Consider the following 16,210-nt stretch of genomic DNA (forward strand, 5'->3'; position numbering starts at 1 on the left):
TAGTGGGTTAAAGCCTCTGCCTTCGGCTCAGGTCATGATTCCAGGGTCCTGGGATCCAGCCCCACATCGGGCTCTCTGCTCAGCAGGGAGCCTGTTTCCTCCTCTCTCTCTCTCTCTGCCTGCTTCTCTGCCTACTTGTGATCTCTGTCTGTCAAATAAATAAATAAAATCTTTAAAAAAAAAAAAAAAAGACTGATGAGTCACTGGCCTGTACCCCTGAAACAAATACTTTATACGTTAATTTAAAAAAAAAAGATTAACCATATGTGAACTTAAGAGTGTTTTGAAATTGGGTCCAGTACCACAGTCTTTACAAACCATAGGTTTTATATGAGCCATGGATTTCTCTTTCTCATGAAATTTCAAGTGAAGTTCCAACATGGGTAATAACTCAAATGATAATTGCTTATGTAATTTACACTGTCTGGATTAACTTTGTAGGGAAAATACCTTTTTCTAAGTTTCTGCATAATAAAGGTTTAAATACCAAGAATAAATAAATAAATAAATATTTCAAATGTAAAACTGGACTGAAACACACGTAATAAGATTTTATAAAAACATACAAATATACATCAATGTATTAATATTTCAAGTTAGCAATGCCAATAATAACAGAACATATTATATAACATATTTCAAAATTAAAAGAGACACAAATAAGTTCATCCGCAATTTATAGTCCAAAATGTTATACGCTCATGAACCTTAAAGATACTGAAGATGATTCTCCATATAGGAAACTTTTGCATACAAGAATAATATAATATTATTCACCCATCTCTTTGTTCATCAAATATGTAATAGATGCTATAGCATTACAGAAACAGATTCAAAGATGTATCTAATAAAACAAAAAAGAGAGCAGTCTCAACACCTCAAGGACTCCAGTCAGGTGACAAAGACAAATGATGGCTTATGACTAGAGCATGAGAGTAATTCACTCAGAGTAGAAGAGAAAGTGGCTGGGGGTTCGGAATGAAGCAGGCACAAAATTCTTCCATGAAAGAAAGAATTCCTTTTCCGTGAAAAGGCACTCCACAAAGAAGAAGAGGAAATTAAGCCTTGAGAATGAGTAAAAATGTACCTGAGGCTGAGCCCAGGTTTACATAGGTAAAGCATCAAGTCTCTAGGCAGTGAGAACAAGTAGAGCAAAGGTACAGAGATCGGCAAAAATTGCCTAAATACTTTCCTTTGTAGGCTCTATTCCTCAGTCCTGAGAAAATAAAACACAGTTTTATTTATCTTTGAGATGAACTTTCAGTGGGCCCTATAGTTCAGAAAGACAAAACAGTGTAATTCTTTAAACATTCATGATCCCTACTCCTCCAGAGGTCCCCTTAGTTTTTGGACTATGCGGACTCTTCCTTCATATTCTTTAATAAATCCCCATTTACTCAGGATTTAAGAACACCACCACATACCAATATAGGACAAAAGGGTGACTTCAGATACTTAACAATTATCTAAAAAATGCCCCCATAAATAAATAATGCCCCCATAAATAAAAATATACTTTTTTTTTTCAGATACAATGGTTGGAACGAGTTTATAGAACACCTAAGCTATGAGAAAATACTTTCTGATACCTCTTGAGGCAACAGCACGACGTGGCTGGCAGGAACCTGTGCAAGGAATGAGGGAAAGGAGAGGAAGGCATGTGCTCCCCACTCTGACACATTCTTGAACAAGGAAGGCTCACGGTAAGGTCCAGCCACTGGCAGACACTGTTATTCATTAATATTCTAGAAATCAGTGGAATTTTAGGGTGTACCTGGTATGTTCAATGTGCTTCTGTGCCCTGGCATTCTTGTAATGCTTAGCAGTAGCTGCCAAAATTAAAAAGGTATGAAACTAGTACATAAAGGATTCCTAATATGTCTAAATGCAGATACAGCCAGACCCCGGTAAAACATGAAATGATTTTTTTTAAAAACTCAATTGTCACCATTTCTTACTCTCTCTTGTTCTCTCCCTCCCAACCAAAAGGAATAAAATCATAGTTTCAGTAAATTGATGGCAATGTCTTTTATGATATAAGAATCTCGGGGGAGAACCTGTCAGTGTGTTCAAATGAACAAGTTTATTTTCAAAAATCATATTTGGGAGAGAGTTCCTGGAAGCATACTAAACCATGCAATGATAAAACTTGCTCTGTGCCTAGCACCATCTGCTGACACCCTTCCAGCCAATTCTCTTAATATAATAACCCACACAAGCCAAGAAATGTAATGCAGTCAGCAGAATGGAACCACACCCACTGTGCATGTATATTCAATGAGAGAGACTTTAACAGATTCCATAGCTATTTTGCAACAGAACAAAAGATGGACTGAGCAACTACATTTGTTAGTTTTCCTCTGTCAGCTACATTTATCACAGTATTAATCATCCAGATTTGTATGTGATGGTAAAGGAAAAACATGAATTGTAGTTGTCCTCCATCCTCTGATGGTAGGTGCTGTCATTTTAACTGGAATGATTGACATTCGACATCGAGCAGTTTTCTGGAAAGGAACTTGTGCACCTCTCAATGGCACATCTGGTAGCTGCAGATGGTGAGGATTAGCATAATTTTCCCAGCAACGATGCGCCAAAAGCATAACGCAAATTAAGACTTATGCCTGATGTCAATTGTTTGTTTCTTGCCAATGTTAATATAAAATCTTCTAGAGATGGTAATGCTTACTCTCAGCTCAAACTCCAGGAAAAAACCCAGAGAGCAATCCTAACTGCCCTGCGGGTGGACATGAATACTTTTAACACAGCCTGATGCCACTACTGCTCTCCCTTCCTCTTGTACAAAGATGCTTAGGTCTCCTGCTAGGGGTGTAACCCGTTGTACACAATATGTAGTCAACAAAATGCATGCCCTTTATGATGCATGAAGATTTGATCTGTATCATATCTGCATGTGTAGTATATTTACTATGTCCATATCATTGATGCAGTAGGAGCAATATTTCAAATAAGCATTAAGTAAGGTATCTGTTCTGTGAAGACAAGAATGAGAAAACTGAGCACCTAATCTATGCAAGGAACAGTGCTAGGCTTCCTGAAAGACATGACAGTATACAGGTATACTGCTTTTTCTCACAGACTGCAAAATGAAGAAGAAAAGCTTAAGTTATAAAAATACAATGTAATATGTTGTAAGTGATATAAGCCCCAGTGAATAAGACTTGAGGCAATGTATAAAATGCCCAGATGAGTGGACCAACATAATCATGCAGGAAGACCTAAAGAAAGATAGATCAACTTTTACATGAATTAGCCTAGAGAGGCATCCCATGAAGGGATCCTTGAAAACGAAAATATAGGGTATATTTTAATAATCTATTAGTAAGCAAATATATTCAAGAGAAGAAGAAAAAAATCAGACCTAAATGGTACAATTCAAGGTTAACAGGACAATAAATCACAGTAGTATTTGAGGGAATCTGTAACATCCGTATTGACCCACAGGGTTAACATAAGTGAGTAATGGGAATAAAACTCCATACGGCAAGGAAATGAGGGAAAAAGTGAAAGAGTGACAGAAAGAACAAAGTACACCACACATACCAGAGATTCAGTTCCTAGGTAAGGCATAAGTTATTATTACTATAACCCTAAGTTACTTACTATATTTGATACATACTCAACATTGTTTCTAAAACAGTTAAAAAAGAGTTCATTAAAAAAAGCATACAATGTACAAGATGAAATAAGGTAAAAAATAACATGGTGGGTAAAGCAGAACAGAGCTCTAGCCCTTTATTATTCAAGTAGTGATACTGACCTAACCTCTGAAGGAGGTGTCTTCCATCCCCTGAACTGCTGTGTTCCCAATTTGTGCAAACACCCTACAACCTTAACATGCTTGGGTTCTCCTCAGAGTAACATTACCAAAGTCAGTGGTATTAGACCTCTAGTTCTTAATAACTCTTTTCTTAACTTATCTTAATTGTAATGCAATTTAAAATTTTAAGTACTGCTAGCCTAATATGAATGAAATTATTATTTTAAAGGCAATTATGTTTCAGATATAAATTAGACTATTTTGAAACCAAAATTCTGATTAAGATTTGTAGTTGCAATGATCTCTACCAGTGCTCCTTTAATACTAATAGATATTTATACTATTATCTACTAGTATTAGGGATTAAAAGAATTTCCATTTACATGAAAAAAAACCTATATGAAATAACTAATATCATTACCTAATAATGAAGCACTCTTCTAGAAATACTGTTGCTCACATTTTAAACTTATTTTCTGAAGTGTTGACCAATGCCATGGACATTTGAAAAAGAAATAAAAGAGTTATCTATTGAAAATGACGTACCAATATCTTCAGTTGAGTATAACTGCACACCTAAATAGAGACAGAAGCACCTGAAAAACTAACTATATAAAGTAGTTATTTTCTTATTTGCAAAAAAAGAGAGAGAGAGAGAGAAATAAAAAAAAATACAATTCTAGGGGCACCTGCATGGCTCAGTGGATTAAGCCGCTGCCTTCGGCTCAGGTCATGATCTCAGGGTCCTGGGATTGAGCCCCACATCAGGCTCTTTGCTCAGTGGGGAACCTACTTCTTTCTCTCTCTCTGCCTGCTTCTCTGCCTACTTGTGATCTCTCTCTGTGAAATAAATAAATAAAATCTTTTAAAAAAATACAATTCTATCTTCCTTTTAATTATTAACTAAGTGATCATAAGAAAATTTTCTCATCCACAAATATAATCAGGTATCTAATATACCTTGTTACTTTCTGTGAGGTTAAAAAAAAGTTTTGGGGAAAATCAGACAAGAAGTCAATATATCCAGGTGTTTTTAGTTACGAATACATCCAAATAAATCAAAGAAGGATTTTTAAAATGGGAAAGGTGTCATTTAAAAGCTATAGGGGGTGCCTGGGTGGCTCAGTGGGTTAAAGCCTCTGCCTTTGGCTCAGGTCATGATCTCAGGGTGCTGGGATCGAGCCCCACATAGGGCTCTCTGCTCAGCGGTGAGCCTGCTTCCCTTCCTCTCTCTGCCTGCCTCTCTGCCTACTTGTGATCTCTGCCTACTTGCGATCTCTGCCTGTCAAATAAATAAAATCTTAAAAAAAATAAAAAATAAAAAATAAAAGCTATAGGCTGGGGCACCTGGGTGGCTTATTCAGTTAAGTGTCTGCCTTGGATTCAGCTCAGCAGGGAGTTTGCTTCTCCCTCTGCCCTTTACCCCACTCATGCTCTCTCTCTCTCTCTCATACACACACAAATAAATAAAAAAGATATTTTTTTAAAAAATTAAAATTAAATAAAAGCTATAAGCTGCTAAAGACAATTCCATCTTTAATAGGGTTTTTGAGCATTTAGAAAATAATGCAGACAGGGATGGCATAAAATGAGTTCTTATCTAGCCTGGTCTAAATAAAAGTTTGTCAGAGGCCCTTTTCTTTATCTAACAAGAGTTTACAGAGCATATATGTATGTGTGTATGTGTGTGTGTGTGTGTTTGTACATACACACATATACCCCAGGCTCTAAGGCTACAGAAGAAAGCAGAAAAGTGTCCTTAAGGAACATGGAGTCCAACAGAGGAGACAGCAGTTACACAATCACACAAGAATATGTGAAGTTACAGTGTAGTAAGACAATAATGTGATAAGTGCTACTAAGGGAAAAAAAAAGAAGTATAGAGACAAAGTCAAAGGTCTAATGCTATGCTATCCTAGCATAAAATCTCTAAGATATTTTCACTATAAAAACTGTTCACATTGGAGTTGAAATAAAATGACATAGTTATACCCTCCAAATTATGAGAAGAATAAAGGTATACGCTAGGCTGTAGATTGAGAATATTGGAGATAATAGCTGGCAGTACACCAGGCATTTAGGGAATCTAATTTGAAGAAGCTCATACGTAGACTTCGATCCTATGCATTCTCCTTGACTCCAAAAGAGAACTCTTGAAAAACATAGGAAATAATTTAAGCAAAAAAATCTTTCCTTGGTTATTCTCTAACAAGGTTCTCAAATCATTTGTATCATTTTCTGTCGGCATATGAATGTCTTAAATCCCTGGATGATTGCATTATTGATACTACCACAGTATTCTTTTAGTATTTTTGCCAATCTTTTATCAAATGGAATTCTCTCTAGACACCATTCTGTTCTCCGAAGATAAAGCAAAGAATTGCTAGTTTCTGACATGCTCAGATATTTCAAATGTTTACTTTTTTTCTCACTGTTAAGAATTTTTGTCAGGTCTCTGAATCTGTTTTAAGTAAAAAAATAAATCCCTCAGGGGCATCTTTTGAAAGTGAAAGCCACATCAAACAAAGAATCTTTCAAAACTCAATTTTTGCTCATACTTTACTAATTGAGTGAGAGAGTTAAGCCCCCTAATTCTTAATTCTTCATCTATAAAGCAAATATGCTGAAAGGAATAACAAATGTGACCTAGCACCTGATGTAATAGATGGTATCTTAAAATAAATACATATGTGTTTGTGTGTGTGTGTGTGTGTGTGTGTGTGCGTGTGTGTCTGTGTGTGTGTGTCTGTGTGTAGGTAGGAGTAGATGACAGATGGACAGATAGGTGAATAGACACACAGATGGGCAGATAGGTGATAGAAGTAGACAGACAGATGATAGACACGATAGATACGACAGATACAACAGAAATGATACACAGAAGAATAGGTAGATACATGGATACACAGATGACAGAGAGACAGACAGAAAGATAAGAGATGCAGTGATGGTTGGATGAATAGGCAGGTGAGAAAAATGACAACATAACAAATAAAGGTGAGTTAGGCAATAACCATAGAAATACTCCTAGATACTCTTAAAGGACAATCAACAGGACTGAAAGCAGCCCCTTGACCTGCTCCCCCCTTTTTTTTCTTTCAATAAAATGGCTAAAGATAAAATATTCAAAGTATCTTCCAAGGGAATGAAATCTTCTGATCCAATAACTCTTCCAAGAGAAGACATTGCCTAACTAGTACACAGATAGATGAGAAGGCAAATATTGAAACCAATTACACATAAAAAGCCTAATTGCTGTTTGGCACTGCATACTCTGATAAGCAAAGATATGTAATTTTTTATGAAACTGATCAATTGTTGTGAAAGTAGATGCTTCATATGATTGAAAATTGGATCTAACACCACGGTCACAATTTCTTGTGCTAAGTTTCATCTGCCTTTCACATAAAATATACCTGGTATTAAACAGTAAGCAAGTATCCCTACCAAAACCACTAACCAAATATTTAACAAATGCCTGCTTATATCCAGGTACTGTTCTAGACACTCAGAACTTATTAAAGAAGAAATGTCCCAACATACAACGGCTCTTCTCACAAGGCATGAATATGGTAGCAGGATGCCCAAAAGACAGCTATGTAATAAGCTACAAAGATAAAATGAATGAGCGGAAAAAGTCTTTTGCAAGAGCATAAATACCAGTAGTGTGGCAGAGGTACAGGCTGCTTAGAGACTCAGGCAATAATCAGAAATACAGTGGAATTTAATCATATAAAGCAGAGCCACCTTGGATGGCAAAACCCTCTGCCCAACTGTGTGCTGTAACCAAAAACCACATGTGAAATGCTTAGTTAAGATATCAGTTTTCCTTTTCCTCTCCTTCTCTCATACACATACGCATGGGCTATTACACTATTACAGTCCATCACTGACAGTTATAATGTTTCTCCCTTCTCCACCTTCATTTACACGAATGAGCTGCTCCTCTGTAAGGTCTATTCTAGTGCACACCTCTTCTGCAAGCATCCCTCTAACTGAATAGGATCTGACCCTCTTCTCTTTCTCCGAGGCACTGTCTCTCTGCTTTTACTACTGAATGGTACATTTTTTGGTATTTTTTAATCCCCCTTTGAGATTTAAAAAGTAAAATAAAACAAAACAAAACAAAACAAAAAACACTTTATTTTAGCCCTTATAAAAAATACATATTCTCTGAAAAATATCTAGAGAGATATTCATGGAATTAAATTCAGAAAGAGAATTTACACGTAGCTAGCTATTTAAAAATACATACATATATAAACAGCCAAAATAACCTAAATTTATTTTTTATAAACATTTTTTTAAAAGTTATTTTAGAGAGGAAGGGAGGGAACATGTGTGCATGTGAGCAGGGGGGAAAGTTGGAGGGGGGAGAGAGAAGAGAATCTCAAGCAGAGTCTTCACAGTGCAGAGCCTGACATGGGGCTCAATCCCAGAACCCTGAGATCATGACCTGAGCCAAAATCAAGATACCTAATTGACTGATCCATCCAGACACCCCTATTTTTTTATAAAAACCTCTAAAGAACTATCTATTCACCTCTCAAAAAAATTTTTTTAAGTTTTACTTATTGGACAGAGAGAGATCACAAGTAGGGAGAGAGGCAGGCAGAGAGAGGGAGGTAGGCGGGAGGGTGGGGGCAGGCTCCCTGCTGAGCAGAGAGAAGGATGCGGGGCTTGATCCCAGGACCCTGAGATCATGACCTGAGCTGAAGGCTGAGGCCTAACCCACTGAGCCACCCAGGCGCCCCTCTCAAAATTTTTTGTCAACATTTCTCAGCACTGATGCTGACAAATAAGTCACTTAATTCATTTCCTTGATATTAATAGTAATGACTTCACTTTGGCATAAATTAAGAGTTATTCAGTTTCACCATGTCCTCTTCATATATGGCAGATGTTTTATCATGCACTCCTTAGAGGTCAGGTTCTCCAGGTATTTTTTTTCCACATACAGCTCTTTGGCACCTTACTTTCTTTCATTTCAACAACACAACCATTCCTTCCTTTAAAAACACACCAACGTATTAAATGTACTACCTGGGTAAGTACACAGTAGGTCCTAGGTAAATAATTATTAATTGAGCTTTCTTTTTTCATTTAAGTATTCAAATTTTTGACACACCTTAGCCAAACGATGGAGGAAGTTTCTCTTTGTATCAAGAACAATCTTTTGTGCCTTGTTCTACCAAATGGGGACTCATTTCTAGTCATCATACCAGAAAGAAAGAAAGAAAGAGAAAGAGAGAGAGAAAGGAAGGAAGGAAGGGGGGGCGGGATAGGCAAGAGTATTTGGCATTTTCTCTTTCAGGAGTTTGTTTTGCAGTTTCCATGCTGACAGACTGCACAATAAAAAAGTTTTACACAAATTACCCGCCTTTGCAATGCCAAGAATGACTTAATGCTCAAAGGTCTATTGCATATATGCCCTGACCTCCTATCATATTATTAATCTTTGGAAAAGGCACAGGCTCAAGGCTGAACCTTAGGTGTGCTTTCACTTTTGTGTACTGAACAATGGTATTTTAGAAGTGGATTCATTAGACAGAGACCACATCAAATGTTCTACAGTGCCCAACTGGCATTCTAAAACTGATTATTATTAGAATTGATAATAATAAATATGAATGGCCATTCATTGGAAGGGGAGTCACTAAAATTCTAGGTGGCTTCATTCACTGCTTACAAATAAGAATCTGTCAACATTTCTATCAAATACATCTATTTCTAGAATGTCACAGCCACAAAAGTTATTTTGGAATAGAAGCACCATTAAAAATGTCCATGAAAGACTATTTCTTTATAAAGTTAAAAATAAATTCCATTCAACTCTATGAATTTGAAATACTTAAAATACCGTATGTATTTAAATAACATATCTGTTTATTTGCTTCTGAAATGGCTATTGATAAACCTTCTCAGAGTACAATTCGAACTTTTTAAAATGAAAAAAACAATCCATGAAATAAAAAGTTATACTACTCTGATAGTTTGATACATTTCTATTTTCTAGTATAAAGAGTAGAATAAGTAAAGTTTCATAAAAGAAAATGTAAAATACCAGATTTCAATACATTTAATACATATAACAGAGCAGTTTTTTATTGCCAAGACCAAATACTCCTATTTCAAATTATACTTTATTGAGAGTGTTAATGACCAAGGTTATCGTTTTAGAATAAATGGAATTGTTTTTGTTTTTTAAATAACTCGTTTTTAGCTTTAGTTTTGTTTTCCAAGTCTTGTAAGTGTCGTTCTTTTGTCTTCACACAGGTACTGGGTGTCAACGTTTTCCCCCTTTCTCATTTCTATTTGTTGAATGTAACTTTGTTCTTGAAGTTACCCCCCAAAGTGTCAATAATTCCAGTTACAAAAGTGACCATAAACATATGAAATAAAAAAAATTATATACTCTTTCAACTTCAAAATTGAAAGATAAGAAATGCCTTGCAGATATTATTTTTTTAGCATGTGGCTTTAAGGCTTCTACACAGATAGTCCTGCTGGGTTCATGAAGATCAGTTCCAGCATAGGAAAGAATGCACAGACACCTGGCTTCTAATTCTAGTTCTCACTGTGATTTGAAATTCTAGTTCTGCTCCTCGGTCTGACTCTACACTGACACATTCAAATTTCCTTGATAATTACTGAAAACAACCCATGAAGCTATCTTCACGTTCAGGATGCATTTTCTGGGCAGTTTGTGAGTTAGTGAATACTTCGTATGGCTCAAGTATTTCCGAGGCAGAGATTTAAAAGATAAACAAAAACTTGCATATCTTTGACCTCACAAAGCCTGGAAGCTAGCAGAGAAGAGAAACATTATGCAAATAGTTATATGAATATTTATGTAGAGTCATGCCACCTGCTACAAAGGAAACATTTAGTGAGAAATGGAGTGTATAACCATGTAAGGTTTCTCTGAGAAAACAACACTAAAGCTGAGACAGTCGGGATGGGCAAGGGTGAGACAAGTGAAGGAGAAGGGAAGTAGAGGAAAAGTCGTCCAGTCAGAAGGAATGAAGAGTACCAACTCAAGGAGGTAGCAGGGGCTCGGATGGAGTCTTTAAGAAACTGAAAGACAACTGTCAGGGCCAAAGATGGAAAAAGAGGCCGGCTTCATCTCCTGAGTGGATGGGTGGATCGAATGCTGGAGGCCTTCTTTGCAGATTTTTATCCATGTCATAGATTGTGAACTTCATCTTAGGTGCAGAAAAAAGTGTAACATCTTCAGTGGGAAGCTAGAAGTCAAAGGATTTCTGGTGATGTGGTCTGCACCTCCTGGGATACAGAGCAGGTCAGAGTCAGGTGAAGAATGGTCAGGAGCCTGCAGAAAATAATCTACAGAAGTCACTGAAGGTTTTTACAGAGGGGAGTGATTTGACGACACTTGGATCTGTAGAAAATTCTGTTTGCTAAGTAGAAAATGGAAGAGGATACTTGTAATACAAGCACACTGAGAATGGTCTAGGACTGTGGGTTTAACAGTAGAGATGGAAAGAAATAATCAAATATCACTCAAAAACACAATGGATGGGGCACCCGGGTGGCTGTCGGTTAAGCATCTGCCTTGGGCTGAGGTTTTGATCCCAGGGACCTGGGACCAAGCTGTGAGTTGTCGGGTTACCTGCTCAGCACGGAGTTTGCTTCTTCCTCTCCCTCTATGTGTGCGTGCTTGCTCTTTCTCTCTCTCTCTCTCTCCCTCCCTCCCACCCTCTCTAATAAATAAGTAAAATCTTAAAAAAAAAAAAACAAAAACACACAATGGACAAGACATGGTGATTATAAAGCAGAAAGGGCACAGAGAGTGGGTGGTGGTGTGTGGGACATCTCAATTTCTCAAGCAAGCCAGGGCAATACTGAACCACCCCTGGATCATACACTACATGTACTGTCAGTTGAGCTTAAAACTTCAATTTCTTCAAAAGAACTCTAGTAAAAGTAAATTCAAACTAAGAGGTCGCATTTAAGTTCTAGACATCTGATATTAAAAAGTATACATTCAACATATATTTAAATTCTAAGCCCTTAAGAAAATTTAGGAGAACTGGATACCCTTTGTCTCAACACCATGTTTATAAGAATAAACACACCTTGGGCCCCTGGGTGGCTCAGTTAAGCTGCCTTCAGCTCAGGTCATGATCACAGCGTGCTGGGATTGAGCCCCATGTTGAGCTCCCTGCTTGGCGGGGACCCTGTTTGTCCCTCTCCCTCTGCCGCTCCCCTTGCTTGTGCTCCCTCTCTCTCAATAAAATCTTTTTAAAAAATAAATTTTAAAAAAAAGAATAAACACACCTTCATTTCTATGTGCTTCCTGGATGACTCCCCCTACCCAAACCACTCACTCTCACCCAACCCACCATCACCTCTCACCTGATCTCCTGTAAAAGCTCCTAACCAGGCCCTCTGTTCCCACTCTGACTCCCACAATCTAGTCACCACACATCAGCCAGAAGTGATCCTTTAAGAATTTAAATCAGCTCACAACATGTCTCCTCTCCAAACCTATAATGGCTCCTGTCTCCTTCAGAGGGAAAGCTAGAGTCTTTAAAGAGTCCACAATTCATTGCAATCTGACCATACCTAGCTCCCTTCATCTCATTCACTCCATTTCAGCCTAAGTGGTCTTACTGCTGTCCCTCAAACACTACAGGACTTTGGCCTCGCTATTGTCTCAGGCTGGTATATTCTTCTCCCACATTTCCACATACCTACATGGCTACTCATTCTTCTAATTTCAGTGTTTACTCAAATGTCACCTTCTCAAGAAGGTCCACTCTGACACCCTAGTAAAAGCTGCAACCTGCTCCCCTGTCCACCACTATTCTGTTCCACCCATAGAACTCTCAGTTCTCCTTACCCATATCTTTTACTCTTATCCATAGCACTAATCATGCTTTATATAATTTACTGTTTATTATGCTTCTTTTTCATTATCTCCACCTGCTAGAACGTAAGCTCTAAGGAAGTAGGGCTTTTGTCTGTTTCGTGCATTGATAGATTATGTACCTAGAATAATGCTTAGTATACACTAGGTGCTCGATATATATTTGGAGAACAAATGAAGGAAGGAAGGACAAAGTATCACCTCATTGAATCATGTCCAAACCCTGTGAAGTAATATGGACACAATTACCTCTATTTCATAGATGAGAAAACAGAACCTATAAGAACTTAAATAATTGAACTATGTAATTAATATAAGCCAGTATTTAAATCAGATTTCTTGACTTTTAAGTTCAGTAAATTCATTTATCCTTAATGCTACCCAGGCAACAGATTGTAATTTTTTTTTTTGAATACAGTTGATACACAATGTTACATTAGTTTCAGGTGTACAATATAGTGATTCAACATCCCTATATGCTATACTATGCTACACAAAGTATAGGACCATCAGTCTCCATACCACCCTCCTACAATATCATTGACTATATTTCCTGTACTGTACCTTTTATTCCCATGACTATCCACTTCATAAATGGAAGTCCATATCACCCACTTCCCTTCGGCCATTTTGCCATGCCTTAGCCCTCCACCCTCCTTCCTCTGGCAACCACCAGTTTATTCTTTCCATAGCTGCATAATATTCCATTATATGTATATACACCACATCTTCTTTTTCCATTCATCTACGGATGAACACTTAGGTTGCTTCCATATTTGGATAGTGTAAATAATGCCCCAATAAATGTAGGGGTGCACATACCTTTATGAATTAGTGGTTTCATTTTCTTTAGGTAGATGTTCAATAATGCAGTTATTGGATCATATGGCATTTCTATTTTTAATTTTTTTGAGGAACTTCTACACTGTTTTCCACAGTGGCTTTACCAGTTTGCATTCCCATCAACAGTGCACAAGAAGTTTCTTTTTCTCTACATACTCAACAATACTTGTTATTTCATGTCCTTTTGATTTTAGCCATTCCCTGTCATTAGAATTAAGCCTCTCTGTGCCAGGTGCAGACATACACACATGCTCATGCACACATGCACACACATATTCCCCATCCAGACTGTTAGCCTACCTTAAGTTTGTTTATCCCTGTTATGAGTAGTATTTGCTTAAGTAACAGGAGAGGAAGTTGCTATCAGTGGTTTTCTCTCCCTGAAAATCAGCAAGCTATCAGGAAAATAAAAAGAAAGAATTTATTTTTCCTACCATCAGCAAAATCCTTAGGTATGGTTATAAAGTTGGGCAAACAATACAAAACAAGATAGCGTGGCAACCAAGTTAAAGTTCATTATATTATGGTGACTAGCCCTTAGTTACACAAAATTCTCTGAAAAGGCTGAGCTTTAAGGTGTTCCAATTACAATGAGAATTAAAGACACAGAAATCATGGAAGAGGTAAGAACCTCCTTCGCTTCTATCACCCCAACTAGCATGCAAGTGAGTCTTCTTTTAAGAGCCTTAGAAAAAAACAAACCAAGTAACTAGAATGCGGGAATGAAAGGGGTTACAGATACAAAGTCTGAGAAAATAATGACGTTTATCAATAATGCAAGTTCCCCTCTCCAGAAAGGTGATTCCAAGTTTATACTCATATCAACAACATAAAATAGTCATTTCCCCACACCAAGTATTAATGTTTTCATCTTTACTGATTTAATAGGTGAAAATTACTCTCTGAGAGATGTTTTATGTGCATTTTTATTACAAAATTTCACATGCTTATTAGTATAATCTTCTTCTACTTCTACTTTTTTTTTTTTTTTTTTTTTTATAATGGCCTGTTTGTAATCCCCAAATCACTGGGAGTGAATCCCAGGACTCTGCACTCAGCACTCACACAATCACTAGCTCATATGTTAAGCATTTATAAAGCTGAAAAGCTTACAAAAGGTTTGGTTTACTCTGTTTCAATAGACATTCAATAAGCAGGTAGAATGTGAAGATCTGGAAATATCTCCAGATGTTTAAAAGGAAAAAGGCTCAGACAGGCTTAGTAACTTATCCAAGGTCACACAGCTAACCAAAGAAAGAACTCTTCATAATGCTACAAAAAAGAGATAAGACACAATCCTTTCAGAAATAGTCAAAGTTGGAGCCTATTTGATAGTAAACAGTGTGACTCAGGCAACTCACATTTAAACTTAGAGTTAAAACTCACTACATAGGGAAGAACTATATAATATTTTTACATTTCAAACTGATACTTTAAGAAAGTAATTGAAAACAAACACTTTTATGGAAGAAACAAAGAGTAAGTACATGTTGGAAAGGATGGTGTATTCCAAAGCTCCCATGAACTCTCTACACTGATGGAACCACACAAACAGCTGTAATGTTCCCAATTCACTTTGAAAAAGGGAGTGTTTTCCATGGCCAGATGACAAATGCCATACTTAAGGCAACCCTGTGCACTGCATTGTAACGATTTCTCGTGTGGAACTACAACCCAGTGAGAAAACAAGAGTTTTGGAGAGGACTTTTGCCATTTACTAACTATGCAGCCTTGTTGTTAAATTCTTTGTGTCACAGTTTCCTAATCTGTAAGATGAAAATACAATTCCAACCTCAGAGCATATTTTATGAAGATAAAAAGAAAACAGATAAAGTGCTGTGTACTTAGTAGGTACCTACTTTGTTCTGTTTTTTCCTAAAGATATGATTAAGAATCAGAGCTCTGAAAGACTGACTTACTAACTTGGCAGAAACTGACTGCTTCCATATGATCTCATAGTATTTTGACAGCTAGCTAACTGTTCAGTGTACAATAGCTGTAGTAAGCTATCAAGCAAAATAGGGCCCACCGAAAGCCTATTAAGTCATACCAAAAAAGCTCAGTTATTGCTAAAGAGATAATGATGTACAGTTATCAGGAAAAAAAGACCTCTGCAATACTCAAAACATTATCTGCATGTGAAGTTGGATTTGGAGGGCATTTTACATAAAAACAGAAAACCAATAATGTTTTCTCTTCTTGAGATGAGCTCAAACATTAAAGAAATGAGGACACACCCAAGATGGAGGCTTAAGAGGATCCTGAACTCCACCTACAGCCACACCAAATCTACAGCTACGGATAAAACAATTTCTTCTGAAGAAGACCTGAAAACAGCTAAACAGCTAAACAGTTCCTTCCTAACAAACAGTAATAGGGCCACTTCAAGGTGGGTAGGAGAAGCAGAGATATTGCCTTGCCAAAAATACCAGCCCCCAGTGCCACAACCCATCATTGAGAAGGATGTCACAAAACCGGAACTGCTCCCCAAGGAGCGAGGGGTTCATGCCCACATCAGGTACCCCAAACCTTGGGACCTGCAATGAAAACATGAGCCTCACAAAATATCTGGCTTTGAAAATCAAAGAAGATCGTATGAGAAGACCCAAAGGATTATACAGAACAGAGATACTTCTCTTAAAGGGCTTGCATGCAGACTCAATCCAGGGATCAGCATGGAAGTAGAAGTTTAAAAG

The 16,210-nt window shown here is 37.2% G+C and overlaps 1 protein-coding gene and 1 pseudogene across 2 annotated transcripts in view; both read right to left on the reverse strand.

Moving 5' to 3' along the window:
* The window catches only part of LOC132029182 (large ribosomal subunit protein uL6-like), a 17,587-nt pseudogene extending 9,819 nt beyond the window's left edge, over window positions 1–7,768 (reverse strand).
* Window positions 1–16,210, reverse strand: part of PRKD1 (protein kinase D1) — a 332,420-nt gene that overhangs the window by 283,629 nt on the left and 32,581 nt on the right. The gene's annotated exons all lie outside the window — the stretch shown is intronic.

The sequence above is a fragment of the Mustela nigripes genome, chromosome 13, assembly GCF_022355385.1.
Source record: "Mustela nigripes isolate SB6536 chromosome 13, MUSNIG.SB6536, whole genome shotgun sequence".
NCBI classification, from domain to species: domain Eukaryota; kingdom Metazoa; phylum Chordata; class Mammalia; order Carnivora; family Mustelidae; genus Mustela; species Mustela nigripes.